Consider the following 17,920-nt stretch of genomic DNA (forward strand, 5'->3'; position numbering starts at 1 on the left):
TCTGGCAACTTTACTGAATTCATTTATTCTAACTAACAAATTTTTTTTTTTTTTTTTGCTGGACTCTTTAGGGTTTTCTATATATGGTATCATGTCATCTGCAAATAGTGACAATTTTACTTCTTCCTTTCCAATTTGGATGGCTTCTATTTCTTTTTCATGCCTAACTGATGTGGCTAGGACTTGCAATACTATTATGTTGATAAAAGCGATGAGAGTGGGTATCCTTGGCTTGTTCCTGATCTTAGAGGAAAAGCTTTGAGCTTTTCACCATTGAGTATGATGTTAGCTGTGGGTTTGTCATATATAGCCTTTATTTATGCTGAGGTACATTCCCTCAATATTCACATTGTTGAGCATTTTATCATAAATGGGTATTGAATTTTGTTAAATGCTTTTTCTGCATCTATTGAGATGATCATATTTTTTATCCTTTGTTTTGTTAATGTGTTAATCACATTGATTTGTGGATGTTGAACCATCCTTGCATCCCTGGAATAAATCCCACTTGATCATGGTGTATGATCCTTTCAATGTGTTGTTGGATTCGGTTTGCTAATATTTTGTTGGGGATGTTTGCATCTATGTTCATTAAGGATATTGGCCAGTAATTTTTTTGTGGTATTCTTCTCTGGTTTTGGTATCAGGGTAATGTTGGCCTCTTAAAATGAGTTTGGAAGTGTTTCTTCCTCTTCATTTTTTTGGGAATAGTTTGAGAAGGATTGGTATTAAATCTTCTTTGTGGATGTTTGGTAGAATTTGCTAGTGAGCCACCTGGTCCTAGACTTTTGTTCGTTGGGAGGTTTTTGATTGCTGATTCAATCTTCTCACTAGTAATCAAGCTATTCAGATTTTCTATTTCTTCATGATTCAGTCTTGGAAGATTGTATGTTTCTAGAAATTTATCCATTTCTTCTAGGTTGTTCAGTTGTTGGTGTATAATTCTCCATAGCTGTCTCTTATGATCCTTTGTATTTCTTTACTATTAGTTGTTACTTCTCTTTTATTTCTGATTTCATTTATTTACGCCTGCTCTCTTTTTTTTTTCTTGGTGAATCTAGCTAATGTTTTGTCAATTTTGTTTATCTTTTCAAAGAACCAGCTTAGTTTCATTGATATTTTCTATTGTCTTTTTAGTCCCTATTTCATTTATTTTTGCTTTGATCTTTATTATTTCCTTCCTTCTACTAACTTTGGGCTTCATTTGTTCTTCTTTTCTCTAGATGCTTTGGATGTAAAGTTGGATTAGTTATTTGGAATTTGTCTTCTTTCTTGAAGTAGGCTTGTATCATTATGAACTTTCCTCTTAGAACTGCTTTTGCTGCATCCCATAGACTTTGGTATATCATATTTCTGTTTTCATTTGTCTGTAGGTATTTTTAAATTTTTTCCTTTGATTTCTTCAATGACCCATTGATTGATCAGTAGCATATTATTTAATCTCCATGTTTATGGTTTTTGAATTTTCTTCCTGTAAATGATTTCTAGTTTTATACCATAGTGATCAGAGAAAAATGCTTGATATGACTTCAGCCTTCTTGAATTTCTTAAGACTTGTTTTCTGGCCTAACATGTGATCAACCCTGGAGAATGCTCTATGTGCACTGAGAATGTATACTCTGCTGCTTTTGGATGGACTGTTCTGTATAAATCTTTTAAATCTCTGGTCTCATATGTCATTTATGGCTGATGTTTCCTTATTGATTTTCTGTCTGGCTGATCTATCCATCGATGTAAGTGGGGTGTTAAAGTCCCCTACTCTTATTGTATTGCTGTCAATTTCTCCCTTTAGGCTCATTAATATTCACTTTAAATATTTTGGTGCTCCTATGTTGGGTGCATATATATTTATAAATGTTTAGATCTTCTTGCTAGATTAACCCCTTTATCATTATGTAATGTCCTTTTTGTCTTTTATTACAGTCTTTATTTTAAGGTCTATTTTATCTGATATGAGTATAGCTACTCCAACTTTCTTTTCATTTCCATTTGCATGGAATATCTTTCTCCATCCCCTTGCTTTCACTGTGTGTGTCCTTACTTCTAAAGTGAGCCTCTTGTAAACAGCATATAGTTGGGTCTTGTTTTCAGCCACTCTGTGTCTTTCAATAGGAGCATTTATTTTTATTTACGTTTTAATTTTTTTATATGGACCACTTTTAAAGTCCTTATTGAATTTGTTACAATATTGCTTCTGTTTTATGTTTTGGTTTTTTGACCATGAGGTATGTGGGCTCTCAGCTCCCCGTCCAGGGATTGAACCCACACCCCCTGCATTGGAAGGTGAAGTCTGAATCACTGGACTGCCAGGGAAGTCCCCTCAATAGGAGCATTTAGTCCATTTACACTTAAAGTAATTATTGCTAGGTATGTATTTACTGCCATTTTGTTAGCTGTTTTTCTGGCTTGTAGTTTCTGGTTTGTAGTTCTCTCTGTTCCTTTCTTCTTCTCTTTCTCTCTTCCTTTGTGGTTTCATGCATTTCTTTAGTGTTATGTTCAGCTTCTTTTGTCATTTTTCTTTTTGTGTATTCACTATAAATTTTTGCTTCGTGGTTACCATGAGGTTCACATATAACATCGTATGTATGTAATGGTCTGTTTTAAGTTGATAACAACTTAAATTTGAACACATCCTAGAACTTTACTTTTTATTCCCCCCATCATGTCTTATATTTGTATGTCACCTTTTATATCTTTTAATTGTATGCATCCCTTGACTAATTATTGCAGTTTTATTTAATTTTACTTTTGTCTTTAACCTTCATACTTGCTTTGTATGTGACTGATTCATTACCTTTACTATATATTTACCTTTTCCAGTGAGATTTTTTATTTTGGTATGTTTTCTTGTTATTAATTAGAACCATTTATTTTCAGCTTAAATAAGTCCCTTTAACATTTCTGACCTAGGCTCTCATTCTCCCAGCAGATCATTTAAGTTGTCTTTTCTCTTCTCTGCCTTTTCTTCTTAAAAGAAGGAAAGATTCTCCTAAGTTAGTTACCAATCTGAGTGATTTAGCTTTCTCTAAGGCTATACCTTCAAAGTCAGCCCCAGATCTTTTTTGCATGTCAAAAACTTGGCCTAATTATTACGTTCAGGCAAGAGAGAATAGTGACTCAGACCACAGCTGTGGAGATAGTCAAAAGAGGTCCAACTCTGGGTGCATTTTGAAGGTGGAGCCAACAGATTTGTTCATGTCTTGGATGAGGGCCATGAGAAAAGAGGAAGCTGAGGATACGCCAATGTCTTTGGCCCAAGCAACTGGAGAGATGAGTTGACATGAATCGAGATGGGGAGGCTGTGAAAAAACGGGTTTCAGATGGGAGAATCAGGAGTTCAGCTTTGTCCATGTAAAATTTAATGTGTATTTTTATATACAAGTGGAGATGTCAACTAGGCAGTCAAATGGTCAGAGGTCAGGTCAGAGCTGGAGACGTAAATTTTATCATCATTCCACTCCTTGATATAATATACATCATATGTACAACTTATATTCATCATACATATGTATACACACACACACAGTTGACTTTGAACAACATGGGTTTGAACTGTGTGGCTCCCCTTATTTGCAGATTTTTTTCAATAGTTGGTTAAATCCATGGATGTGGAACTACAGATACAGGGGACCAACTATGGGACTTGAGCATCTGTGGATTTTGATATCTGTGGCAGGTCCTGGAACCAATCCCCTATGGATACTGAAGGATGACTGCATATATGTGTATATCTTTACATACACACATATAACTTGTCTCCAAAAAATCTTACTTCTAAAAAATATTCTTTCACAAAAGTGATTTAACAATAGGACACAGACAGCCACATGGACTTTCAATCTCTTCCTAAAGGGAGAAAACACAAGTTAAATGCAGGCACTGTATCCAGAATTGATAACAGGAGGGCATTTTTCTTAGAGTCTGGAGGAGACCTATGGACTATTCCAAGTAAGATAGCAAATTGAACTCCTGAGTTTAATTTTTCTTCCTTCTGAAATCTACTAACAACATTACATTCAAGAAACTTAAAAAAAAAAAAAAAACACCAACAGGGACAAGGAAAACTGGAGAATTGCAGAGGAGAATATAATAAATTTGTATATGTTGAAATTCAGTGGGAGAGTGGCAACTGCCCAGCAGATCTGAGGAATAAGAATGCAAAGTCAAACGTGGGGAAAACTGAGACCGCACCCAATTTACAATATGGAAGCCTCAAAATATCAGGAACTAGTAGTACTAAAAGAAGTACCTCTGGAACTGTTTGGTAGCGTTGAGGGTGCAGGCTCCAGTAAGGAAGACCGGGTGAAAGCTAGAGCCCCTTGTCCAACTCCACCCCCACAGAGTCACCACTGTCCCCAGCCCAGCATCTGTCTACAGCGGGTAAAACAGTGTCTCTGGGCTGGAGGACAGCAGCCACTGTGAGGTGTGGCTACTCTACCCAAGATGGAGATTAAGCTCCATTGAGCGGGGCTCTCTGTCCTACTCACTCACGAATCTCTCGAAGCCAATCCTTTTACTCTGCTGGCTAGAGTTTGAAAAGCTCTTTCTTGCAGAATTTGACCAGCTCAACACAAAAGCTATCAAGATGATATTGACCTGGGGAGAACTTCAGCCAGCCTTCCCAGGGCCTCTGCTGGCCTGTGGGAAACTGTTGTGTGAATTGGAAAACGATATTTCCTCTGGGTAGATGAAGCCTTGCTAATGTCAGACTTGAAAAGCAGATCACAGTTTTGTGGGAGGAAAAAGGCATCCCTTCTTTCAGGAAGACATAGCCTCTGACCAGTGTTCATGAACTGGTAAATAAGTGAGGGCTGCATTTCAGCCCCCTTCAATCTGGTGCCTTCATAGAGAGCACCATTCTAAGTGGCCCTGAGACCACCCCAATCACCCTGTAGTAAAGCACAAAGTCAGTCAGCAAGCCCCACCTACCTACTCAAAATCTCCAATCATCCAATGAGTAACTGCATCTAAAGGATGTCTTGAGCCTGTAAAATAGAATCTGAAACAAACAGAAACAAACAAATCAATCCTTGGAAGAAACAAAGTGTAGCACAGAGAAGAAAAAAATCAACATCCTCAGAGTGATATAAAAGGTATCACATCCATGAAACCAGAATAGGACTCTATTAAAAAAAAAGAGCATTCAGGAAGCACAAATTCAATAGACTAGTCGGAGAATAAAGGTAAAGAAACCTCCCAGAAAATGGAGCAAAAAGATAAATGAAAATAGGAAAAAGATTAAGAAAAAGAGAACCATGCAAAAGACGTAACTTCGGAAGACTGGCTTCAGAAGGAGATAATTGAGAAAACGGAGAGGAGGAAATGGAATGAAATAATTGGAGAATTTCCCAGAACTGAAGTGCATGAACCACTAGATTGAAAGGGCCTATCAGGTGCCTGTATACGGTGGATAAAAACAGGCCTACGATGAGATACAGCATTGTAAAATTTCAGGACGTTAAGTACACACACACACACACACACACACACACACACACACACACACGATTTTATAATCTTCAAAAGAGAAAGAAGGAGAGAGAGAGAGAGAGAGAGAGAGAGAGAGAAATCACAAACCAAACATCAAGAATCACTTTGGGCTTCTCAACAGTAACACCAGAAGCAAGAAGAAAATGGAGCATTGCCTTCAAAACTCTTCCAACTCCTCAAAAATTACTTCCAACCTAGATTTCTATACCAAAGCAAACTTTTAAATTACGTATGAAAGAAGTCATGTAAGTCTTAAGAGGTTTACCTCCTTTGCACATTTTTCAAGAAGCTACTGGAGGATATGATTATCCTTTTAATATCTTTCAAACGTCTTCTAAACCTTCCAATAGAATATTGACAGGTCCAGCTCATATTCTAATTCATACTTTTGGTCTTGTTTGAACACATATTGGTGAAGTTCCTGGCTGCTCTATTTCAAGATCATTTTACCCCACAAAAGTGTTCTTTGAGCTACTAAGAACCAGAGGAAAGCCATAGTGAAACTCAAAGCAAAAATACAGAGCAGTCTCTTCCTTCTTCTGCAGCACCCGGCCTATATTCCGGCCACCAGAGCGCCCAAGGACTGTGAGCCCTGTCTCTCGGGTCTCCCTGATTTCTCCAGAAAGGACTCTTGGAACCTATCATCACAGAAGCAGAACTTGACAGGGACTCAGAGACTCGATCCCACCGACCCATTCCTGAGAAACTCTGCCCTCACTTCTACAGAGGCGCTCATGCACATGACCCAGCCTCCACTGCCCAGGAGCAGCCTGACCTCTTCTTGAGAGGGTCAGTCGTTCCAGCCAATTGTAGACACTTTTCATCACTGTCACTTGTTACTAGTGTTGGGATGAGTGTACAGCTCCTGAAGTGTGTTTTCTACTAGAGTACTAATAAGGGCTAACAATCGGAGAGCAGTTACTGTGAGCCAGGCCTTGCTCCAAGAACCTTAAAAATATAACTTACAGATAATAATAAACTCGGGGTCATCACAGGTGGCCTCCCATGCCCATTCCCCATGGTCGTGTCCTAGATTGCACCTTCTCCTAGCTCACCCCTGCCTTCCTCTGAGAGCAGTTGCAGGCTGGGCACTTCTCTTCTTCTTATCACATCTTGTAAAGGTCAGGCAGGGGAAGAGATTAATACTAATAATTTAAAATATTAAACTATATCAGTTTATTTCCCTTCTCTACCATCTTCTCCACCTTTCTTCACTTAGACTGAGTTACCTTTAACATCTTCCAACCCAACAGGAAGAAGAATACTTGAGTGAAAACGCATTTGAGTTCTGGCCAGCCTTGCAACTGAGTTTATAGGATAGTCTTTTGCAAGAAGGAGGTAGAGAAGTTTTACTCAATTATTCTAATAACACAAGAGATGTGGGTGAGCTCTGTTTTTTTATAATATAAATTAATAAGTTATATAGTTTAGCCTTACCTTTCTGTGAATATTTAAAATTCCACTGACCATTTCCATATTCATCCAACTTCTCCTATTTTCCCATTGCAAATATATTCCAGATCCAAGGCATTTATCCCATTTTAATTAGCTCCTTTATGCCTTTGTTCATCCGTGGGGGTCTGATGTCCTTCTGGACTAGAGACGGACTCAGGAGGGGACTCGAATCTGAACAGAACTCATCATGTGTTAGAATGAACACAGACTTGTGTTAGTGCAACTTCCCTGCCTTATGCTTTTGTTCACTTAACAGGACACCACAAACCTCCTGTGAACATTAATTTCCAATATAATTAGATTAAAATTGCTTATTTGGATCAGTCCAATTGGAACTCTAGCAGAGAAAGTGAGCTGACAGCAAATTTTATTTGAATCTGTCTACTCAACAACAAACAACCTCCAATTCACGACAACAACAATAGTAATAAAAAGGATCATCCTTTATGAGCATGTAGTGTAAGCACTTTACATTCATCATCTCATTGAATCCCCACATCTATCCCATTAAAATGGCATTATTGCAAATCCTAATTTTACAGATAAGAAAACTGAGGCTCGAAGATGGCAGAGTAGAAGGACATGCACTCACTCCCTCTTGTAAGAGCACCGGCATCACAACTAACTGCTGAACAGTCATCGACAGGAAGACACTGGAACTCACCAAAAAAGATACCCACATCCAAAGACAAAGGAGAAGCCACGATGAGGTGGTAGGAGGGGCGCAATCAATCACAATAAAATCAAATCCCACAACTGCTGGGTGGGTGACTCACAGACTGGCGAACACTTATACTACAGAAGTCCACCCACGGGAGTGAAGGTTCTGAGCCCCACATCAGGCTTCCAGTGGGGGTCTGGCGATGGGAGGAGGAATTCCTAGAGAATCAGACTTTGAAGGCTAGCGGGATTTGATTGCAGGACTTCAACAGGACTGGGGGAAACAGAGACTCCACTCTTGGAGGGCGCACACAAAGTAGTGTGCATATCAGAACCAAGGAGTAAGGAGCAGTGACCCCATAGGAGACTGAACCAGACCCACCTGCTATTGTTGGCGGGTCTCCTGCAGAGGCTGGGGCTGGCTGGGGCTCACCCCGGGGACAAGGACACTGGCAGCAGAAGTTCTGGGAAGTACTCCTTGGCGTGAGCCCTCCCAGAGTCTGTTATTAGCTCCATCAAAGAGCCCAGGTAGGCTCCAGTGTTGGGTCGCCTCAGGCCAAACAACCAACAGGGAGGGAACCCAGCCCCACCCATCAGCAGACAAGCGGATTAAGTTTTACTGAGCTCTGCCCACCAGAGAACAGCCAGCTCTACCCACCACCAGTCCGTCCCATCAGGAAACTCGCACAAGCCTCTTAGATAGCCTCATCCACCAGAGGGCAGACAGCAGAAGCAAGAAGAACTACAATCCTGCAGCCTGTGGAACGAAAAACATATTCACAGAAAGATAGACAAGATGAAAAGGCAGACGGCTGTGTACCAGATGGAGGAACAAGATAAAGCCCCAGAAAAACAACTAAATGAAGTGGAGATAGGTAACCTTCCAGAAAAAGATTTCAGAATAATGATAGTGAAGATGATCCGGGACCTCAGAAAAAGAATGGAGGCAAAGATCAAGAAGAAGCAGGAAATGTTTAACAAAGACATAGAAGAATTAAAGAACAAACAAACAGAGATGAATAATACAGTAACTGAAATGAAAAATACACTAGAAGGACTCAATAGCAGAATAACTGAGGCAGAAGAATGGGTAAGTAAGTGACCTGGAAGACAGAATGGTGGAATTCACTGCTGCAGAACAGAATAAAGAAAAAAGAATGAAAAGAAATGACAGTCTAAGAGACCTCTGGGACAACATTAAACACAACAACATTTGCATTATAGGGATCCCAGAAGGAGAAGAGAGAGAGAAAGGACCCAAGAAAATATTTTAAGAGATTATAGTCCAGAACTTCCCTAACATGGGAAAGGAAACAGCCACCCAAGTCCAGGTAGCACAGAGAGTCCCATACAGGATAAACCCAAGGAGAAACATGCCGAGACACACAGTAATCAAATTGGCAAAAATTAAAAGACAAAGAAAAATTACTGAAAGCAGCAAGGGAAATATGACAAATAACATACAAGGGAACTCCCATAAGATTAACAGCTGATTTCTCAGCAGAAACTGTACAGGCCAGAAGAGAGTGCCATGACACTTAAAGTGATGAAAGGGAAGAACCTACAACCAAGATTACTCTACCCGGCAAGGATCTCATTCAGATTTGATGGAGAAATCAAAAGCTTTACAGACAAGCAAAAGCTAAGAGAATTCAGCACCACCAAACCAGCTCTACAGCAAATGCTAAAGGAAATTCTCTAAGTGGGAAACACAAGAGAAGAAAAGGACCTACAAAAACAAACCCAAAACAATTAAGAAAATGGTCATAGGAACATACATATCAGTAATTACCTTAAACGTGAATGGATTAAATGCTCCAACCAAGAGACACAGGCTCGCTGAATGGATACAAAAACAAGACCCATATATATGCTGTCCAAAAGAGACCCACTTCAGAGCTAGGGACACATACAGACTGAAAGTGAGGGGATGGAGAAAGATATTCCATGCAAATGGAAATCAAAAGAAAGCTGGAGTAGCTATACTCATATCAGATAAAATAGACTTTAAAATAAAGAGTGTTACAAGAGATAAAGAAGGACACTACATAATGATCAAGGGATCAATCCACGAAGAAGATATAACAATTATAAATATATATGCACCCAACATAGGATCACCTCAATACATAAGGCAACTGCTAACAGCTATAAAAGAGGAAATCGACACTAACACAATAATAGTGGGGGAATTTAACACCTCACTTACACCAATGGACAGATCATCCAAAGAGAAAATTAATAAGGAAATATAAGCTTTAAATGACACAACAGACCAGATAGATTTAATTGATATTTATAGGACATTCCATCCAAAAACAGCAGATTACGTTTTCTTCTCAAGTGCGCATGGAACATTCTCCAGGATAGATCACATCTTGGGTCACAAATCAAGCCTCAGTAAATTTAAGAACATTGAAATCATATCGAGCATCTTTTCTTAACCACAATGCTGTGAGATTAGAAATCAATTACAGAGAAAAAATGTAAAAAACACAAACGCATGGAGGCTCAACACTACGTTACTAAATAACCAAGAGATCACTGAAGAAATCAAAGAGGAAATCAAAAAATACCTAAAGACAAATGACAATGAAAACACGACGATCCAAAACTTTTGGGATACAGCAAAAGCAGTTCTAAGAGGGAATTTTATACCTATAAAAGCCTACCTGAAGAAATAAGAAAAATCTCAAATAAATGATCTAACCTTACACGTAAAGGAACTAGAGAAAGAAGAACAAACAAAACCCAAAGTTAGCACAAGGAAAGAAATCATAAATATCAGAGCAGAAATAACTGAAATAGAAACAAAGAAAACAATAGCAAAGATCAATAAAACTAAAAGCTGGTTCTTTGAGAAGATAAACAAACTTGATAAACCATTAGCCAGACTCATCAAGAAAAAGAGGGAGAGGACTCAAATCAATAAAATTAGAAATGAAAAAGGAGAAGTTACAACAGACACCGCAGAAATACAAAGCATCCTAAGAGACTACTACAAGCAACTCTACGTCAATAAAATGGACAACCTGGAAGAAATGGACAAATTCTTAGAAAGGTATAACCTTCCAAGACTGAACCAGGAAGAAATAGAAAATATGAACAGACCAATCACAAGCACTGAAATTGAAACTGTGATGAAAAATCTTCCAACAAACAAAAATCCAGGACCAGATGGCTTCACAGGTGAATTCTATCAAACATTTGAAGAACTAAGACCCCTCCTTCTCAAACTCTTCCAAAAAATGGCTGAGGAAGGAACACTCCCAAACTCATTGTATGAGGCCACCATCACCCTGATACCAAAACCAGACAAAGATACTACAAAAAAAGAAAATTACAGGCCAATATCACTCATGAATATAGATGCAAAAATCCTCAACAAAATACTAGCAAACAGAATCCAACAACACGTTAAAAGGATCACACACCACGGTCAAGTGGGATTTATCCCAGGGATGCAAGGATTCTTCAATATATGCAAATCAATCAATGTGATACACCATATTAACAAACTGAAGAAGAAAAATCATATGATCATCTCAATAGATGCAGAAAAAGCTTTTCACAAAATCCAACACCCATTTATGATAAAAAACTCTCCAGAAAGTTGGCATAGAGGGAACCTACCTCAACATAATAAAGGCCACAGCAAACATCGTTCTCAATGGTGAAAAACTGAAAGCATTTCCTCTAAGATCAGGAGCAAGACAAGGATGTCCACTCTCACCGCTATTATTCAACATAGTTTTGGAAGTTTTAGCCACAGCAATCAGAGAAGAGAAAGAAATAAAAGGAATACAAATTGGAAAAGAAGAAGTAAAACTGTCACTGTTTGCAGATGACATGATACTATACATAGAGAATTCTAAAGATGCCACCAGAAAGCTACTAGAGCTAATCAATGAATTTGCTAAAGTTGCAGGATACAAAATTAATGCACAGAAATCTCTTGCATCCCTATACACTAATGATGAAAAATCTGAAGGAGAAATTAAGGAACCACTGCCATTTACCACTGCAACAAAAAGAATAAAATACCTAGGAATAAACCTACCTAAGGAGACAAAAGACATGTATGCAGAAAACTATAAGACACTGATGAAAGAAATTAAGGATGAAATAAACAGATGGAGAGATATGACATGTTCTTGGATTGGAAGAATCAATATTGTGAAAATGACTATATAGTACCCAAAGCAATCTACAGATTCAATGCAATCCCTATCAAATTACAAATGGCATTTTTTACAGAACTAGAACAAAAAATCTTAAAATTTGTATGGAGACACAGAAGACCCCAAATAGCCAAAGCAATCTTGAGGGAAAAAAACGGAGCTGGAGGTATCAGGCTCTCAGACCTCAGACTATACTACAAAGCTACAGTAATCAAGACAATAGGGTACTGGCACAAAAACAGAAATATAGATCAATGGAACAGGATAGAAAGCCCAGAGGTAAACCCACACACCTATGGTCAACTAATCTATGACAAATGAGGCAAGGATATACAATGGAGAAAAGACAGTCTCTTCAATAAGTGGTGCTGGGAGAACTGGACAGCTACATGTAAAAGAATGAAATTAGAACACTCCCTAACACCATACACAAAAATAAACTCAAAATGGATTAGAGACCTAAATGTAAGACTGGACCCTGTAAGACTCTTAGAGGAAAACATAGGCAGAACACTCTTTGACATAAATCCCAGCAAGATCTTTTTTGATCCACCTCCTAGAGTAATGAAAATAAAAACAAAAATAAGCAAATGGGATGTAATGAAATTTAAAAGTTTTTGCACAGCAAAGGAAACTACAAACAAGACGAAAAGACAACCCTCAGAATGGAAGAAAATATTTGCAAATGCATCAATGGACAAAGGATTAATCTCCAAAATATATAGACAGCTCATGCAGCTCAATATTAAAAAAACAAACCACCCAATCCAAAAACGGGCAGAAGACCTAAATAGACATTTCTCCACAGAAGACATACAGATGGACAGATGGCCAAGAAGCACATGAAAAGCTGCTCAACATCACTAATTATTAGAGAAATGCAAATCAAAACTACAATGAGGTATCACCTCACACCAGTTAGAATGGACATCATCAGAAAATCTACACACAACAAATGCTGGAGAGGGTGTGGAGAAAGGGAACCCTCTTGCACTGCTGGTGGGAATGTAAATTGATACAGCCACTATAGAGAACAGTATGGAGGTTCCTTAAAAAACTACAAATAGAACTACCATATGACCCAGCAATCCCACCACTGGGCATATACCCAGAGAAAAGCATAATTCAAAAATACACATGCACCCCAATGTTCATTGCAGCAGTATTTACAATAGCCAGGACATGGAAGCATCCTACATGCCCATCAACAGATGAATGGATAAAGAAGAGGTGGTACATATATACAGTGGAATATTACTCAGCCATAAAAAGGAACGAAGTCGGGTCATTTGTAGAGACATGGATGGCTCTAGAGACTGTCATACAGAGTGAAGTAAGTCAGAAAGAGAAAAACAAATATCGTATATTAACGCATATATGTGGAACCTAGAAAAATGGTACAGATGTACCAGTTTGCAGGGCAGAAATTGAGACACAGATGCAGAGAACAAACGTTTGGACACCAAAGGGGGAAAGTGGCAGGGTGGGGTGGTGGTTTGATGAACTGGGAGATTGGGATTGACATATATACACTAATATGTATAAAATGGATGACTAATAAGAACCTGCTGTATAAAAAAATAAATAAAATAAAATTCAAAAAAAAGTATCATGCAGAAATCCTACTTGGAATAGTGTGCCACAATAAAGCGAAAACATGTACTTACACAAATGAAAAAAAAAAGAAAAAAGAAAAGAACAAAAACTGAGGCTCATGGACTGAATGTCAATATTATGACATAGTATGAGTGTGTTTCATGTTTGGTAATTGCAATCATTGTTGCTTTTGTTGTGGTCGTCCATGTACAATGCTTGGTGTCAGTCTATATATCTCTTGTAAAACAAAACAAAACAAAACAAAAAAAAACAAAAAAAAAAAAAACTGAGGCTCAGGGAAAGTTACCCCAGGTCATACACAGTGAGCAGAATATAAGACTCAAAACCGGACTGTCTGAACCCAAGGTGTGAACTCACAGCCACTACCTTCCCTAATCTATGACCATGTTCTTTTTTCTTTTTTACTCCAGAGAATTACCTTTGTCACTTTGATCTACCCAATAGCAAAATGCAATTCTAAACAACCGTGTCCATTTGTGTCTTTTTATCCATCCTTACGCTATCTTTTCTTTGGCATTCTTATCCGGGAAACCTCTGTAGACACAAATGTTCTTTATATTTGATAGGAAGAAAAATGGAAGAGTGACTTGAAGCTGTTCCAAGTGACAGTGTGAGCTTCTGCCCAGGGCGTGCAGAGACTTGTCGCTTCCTTTTCCTCTAGCAGAGAGCAGGGTCCCGTGAACTCCTGATCCAGCCAGAAACCAAGTCATTCTCCATTTCTAGCATTCTGTAGAAGAGGGCTGTTAGGGCATTCTTTGTTATGTGACCTATTTCTCCCACCCAGGACAGCAGACCCAACACTCTATAATCTCCTGTGTGTGTGTGTGTGTGTGTGTGTGTGTGTGTATCTGGGTGCAACAGCGCTCTAGTGGAAGGCTCATGTAAAGACAAAACTTGAGGGAAAACCAGAGGACAAACCTACTCCAGTGTGAAGGAACGTCTACACAGAGAGGGCAGCGGATGGAACCAGCAGACCCTCCCAAGCTCTGTGGACACGGCCCTTGGATCACAGGGCACGTGCTCCTGTGACCCCGAGGCTAGCAGACACCGTGGAAAGGCAAGCTCCTTGCTTCACTTCACCGAAAAGCACAATCAGAAGTTTTGCCCCAACCAGCAAACGTGAAATGTGTTTTGAGGCCCATGGCTCTGGGGAGCTGCCACGTGAAATGAGTTACCAAGGCTCAGAGTTGGGGTCGGGACCCACCCAGAGTCTCTGCAGCAGAGCCCAGCCCGCCGGACAGCCAGGAGGCCACCGGCCCGGAGGACAGGGCCCAGAGGCATCGTGCGTTCCCGGGTCGCGCAAACCTCACCTCAGTGCCTGGGAAACTGACAGCAGAAGAAGGGTTCAGATCAGCTCTGGGAACGCCAGAGTTTTCTGGGAAACCCGCTGAGCTCGGCGTGCATGCAGGTATTTCAGCGCTCCTCCGGCTCTAATGAGAACTCCTATTCCCAGCCTGGGTTCGCCCGAACAATGTCAAGTCAAACCACAAGAAAATGTGTTATCACTCAAATTGGTACTTTTCGTACAACTGAAGTATTACATAAAGTCATGAACTGTTAGCTGTAAAAGTAGAAATTGGACACAGACTCCGATTCCCTTGCTACCTTTGTCTCACCTTCCAGGGGATGTGAAGCTCGGGTCACGGCTGCATTCTGAGGGCATGTGCCTTGTGATCAAAGCCTTTGCCACTGGAAGAAGTACTCGTGGGCCCAATCCACAGACCCCTCTCGGCGCACCTCCCCGTGTTCTCGTTCACACCAACGCTGTGAAAAGTTAAGTGTTTTAATGATGTTTTAAAGTGCTCTGTGCAATTAAGTTCTAAAGCAAGGGAGCTGGTTTTCCTTCAGTGTATACATGAAACTCCCAATAAATTGAAGGTCTCTGGGTATGTTTGGGGGAGGGGGAGGATGAAAAAGAGGAAAGTGTTTGAAAGGAACAAACACTTCAAAAAGGTAAATCGGAGGTGTTTTTCCTCCTTATAAGGTTTTTAAATGTTTTTATAGTTGGAAAAAGTCTACAAATCAAAGAATATATACTGGAAAAAAAATGCATACCAATTCCATAATCACTTGTTTCCAGTTTGCATCTCACCTTCCTAAGGAAAGTACTCCTTTTGAGTCATGACCGCAAAGTATCACATACCACCTTCCCCTTGCCACGTGTGTTAGTGATTTGAAAACATGCTGCTCTTTCCTTTCTGCTAGCTGCCCCTCAAATGCAGGATTTTGCACTAAGTTTCCATTATGTGGCTGTTTATAGTCGTTTTAAAGCGTTCCTCCGGGTGCCCTGGTTTGCTTGTGAAGCTCTTAAGAAAAACATATATTCCTGAGCCTAATTCAAAACCAAGGCACACACACAGTACATGTTGTTCAGATAATGCTTTGGGAAGGTCGCACATCCTTACCCAATTTGTAAAGCAGCATTAGCTACACAGCCTCTGGAGGTATTAACAACGCAATGAGTAGCATTCATTAACGGCAAAATAAAGTTCAGGGAAAATAAATTCAGAAAGCAGCATCACCCAGAGAGGGTCCTAGGAATGCCTCTCAAGTATCAAGCCCTTCCTACCTTTAGCGGGCAGAGAATGTTACACGTCCAACTCTGCACCCTTGATTGAGAACGTTCCTGGCTAAGGAGAATGGCCAGAGCAGGATAAGATTAACCAACAAAGAAAAAACCCCAATGCCTGGCACATAGTAAGCTTGGTAGCTAATAAAACCACTTCACGCTGTACGAACGTCAGGTAGCCTGTGGCCCGAGGCCAGTGAGTCACTGAAGCCATGTTTAAGGGGGCAGCTGTCACCTCTACCACATGTACCTTTCTAAGCCATGCTTTTCTCCTTTCATCTATTTTTAAACCTTTCACCCTTGTCTACGTTTTGGTCGTTTAAAACACTGGACTGCTGGGCTCCCCTGATCAAGCTTTTAGGCCAAACATTCACTCACCAGCATGTTGGATATGGAAGGAAACCTCATGGTGAGAGCGAGAAACTGAGGCAAAATTAATTCCCCGAAGAGCAGTAGTCCTTTTGACGCACTCAGGAGTAGAAGTTCGGTAATAGACAAAGTCATTTACGCAGTTGGGTCATAAAAGGTACTGGCATTGACTGAACGCTGTGTTCTAACATAGCGTGTGTGACGGCACAGGGCATGCCCTCCCAGCAGCCCCGTCCAGGAGACTCCGGGGGCCGCCAGCACGCCACAGGCTCTGTCACAGACACAGGTGCCAACAGCATGCCAGACGTTTCACACTCACTGTTCACTGGTTTAGGTAACGTGAAGTTATGTAACTGGCATCAAGGGCTTGGGAATAAATGCATCCGACTCTTGGAAAGCTAGAGGGGGAACCACAGAACAACACCCAGGTCTGAGGGGGAGCATGGGCAAAACGCCGGCACGTTCTTGGCAGGCATCAGCCAGTGGGCTGCTTTCTGAGGGAGCCGTGCCAGGCAGCGGCGGCAGTGGCTGAGGCCAAGTGAAGCCTGGACCATCGGTACCCACGGAGTCAACCAGAGACAAGGGAGGGCCTGGAGCAAGTGCGATACGGGCAGACGGACCACAGGGCCAAAATGCCTGCTTCCTTTGTTCTTCTCCAGCTAACCAGGGCTGGGCTCCAAAGAATAAATGCCAGAACCAGACTTTGGAACTGGTGAAGAAATCACCATGATAATGGATGGCGATTACGGAGCACTTACTTTGTCCTGGGCCCTTGGTTTTCGGGATTCGAATGCATAGCCTGTACGAAGGCAGGCTCCCATGCCGCCCAGGAGCAACTGAAAGTAACTGTTATCCTGGTTTCCCTCTCTCTTGAAGCTAGAGAGCTCAGTCATGTACTGTTAAGCTCTTTAAAGTCTCCTACCTTTGTTCCACTCAGTATCTCTCTCTCTCTGAAGTTGCTCCCAAATAAGCCCCCTACTCCAAGCTCTCCAAACCCTCTCTTCAAAACCGGGTGCATCCTCTGCCCTCTCTCTGCCTTTCCCCTTTCCTTCCCATCTGTTGTTGCTTCTCTCCACAAGGAATCCTCTGCCCTTTCTGGTGTAGCGTCTCCCTGCCTGTGCTTCTCCAGTTTCCCCCTCACACACGGCCTCAGGGAACAATCAGACAAAACTGGAAGAGGGGAAGAGGGGGGGCGGATACAAAGATCAAAAGATAGAGAGACCGCAAGAGCCTGTGAACACAGGTGGTCAAGCACCTTTAAAGGTGTGTACTGTCTCATCCATCTTCACGATGACCCTCAGAGGTAGGTGATCCCATTAAACACATGAGAAGGCAGAGCCGAAAGGTTCCGTAACTTGCCCAGTAAGTGGAGAAGTCAGGATACAAATCCAAGGAGCTGCAACCTCAAAGCCCACGGCCTTGACTCCTATTTGACACTGCGTTTTCTACAGAGGAGCTGAACAGCGTGAGGAGCCATCTAGTTCCTCACTCAGGCAGGTAGTTGGGGTTCACAGCTGGAGCTCCATTCCACGTCTCCCCAGACTTAAAAAACCAACCACAAAAACTGCTGCGGGAGAGG

The 17,920-nt window shown here is 40.8% G+C and overlaps 1 protein-coding gene and 1 long non-coding RNA gene across 2 annotated transcripts in view; one reads left to right on the plus strand and one right to left on the minus strand.

The window, feature by feature from the left end:
- ODAD2 (outer dynein arm docking complex subunit 2) overlaps positions 1–17,920 on the plus strand; it is a 178,108-nt gene that overhangs the window by 155,562 nt on the left and 4,626 nt on the right. The window lies entirely within an intron of this gene.
- LOC137776437 (uncharacterized) overlaps positions 14,723–17,920 on the minus strand; it is an 81,106-nt gene continuing 77,908 nt past the window's right edge. Inside the window, exons 3-4 of the long non-coding RNA XR_011076215.1 lie at positions 15,020–15,167; positions 14,723–14,857 (exon numbers count right to left, since the gene is read on the minus strand). This is a non-coding gene — a long non-coding RNA (uncharacterized lncRNA). The remainder of the gene's footprint in view (positions 14,858–15,019; positions 15,168–17,920) is intronic.

The sequence above is a fragment of the Eschrichtius robustus genome, chromosome 1, assembly GCF_028021215.1.
Source record: "Eschrichtius robustus isolate mEscRob2 chromosome 1, mEscRob2.pri, whole genome shotgun sequence".
Lineage (NCBI taxonomy): Eukaryota > Metazoa > Chordata > Mammalia > Artiodactyla > Eschrichtiidae > Eschrichtius > Eschrichtius robustus.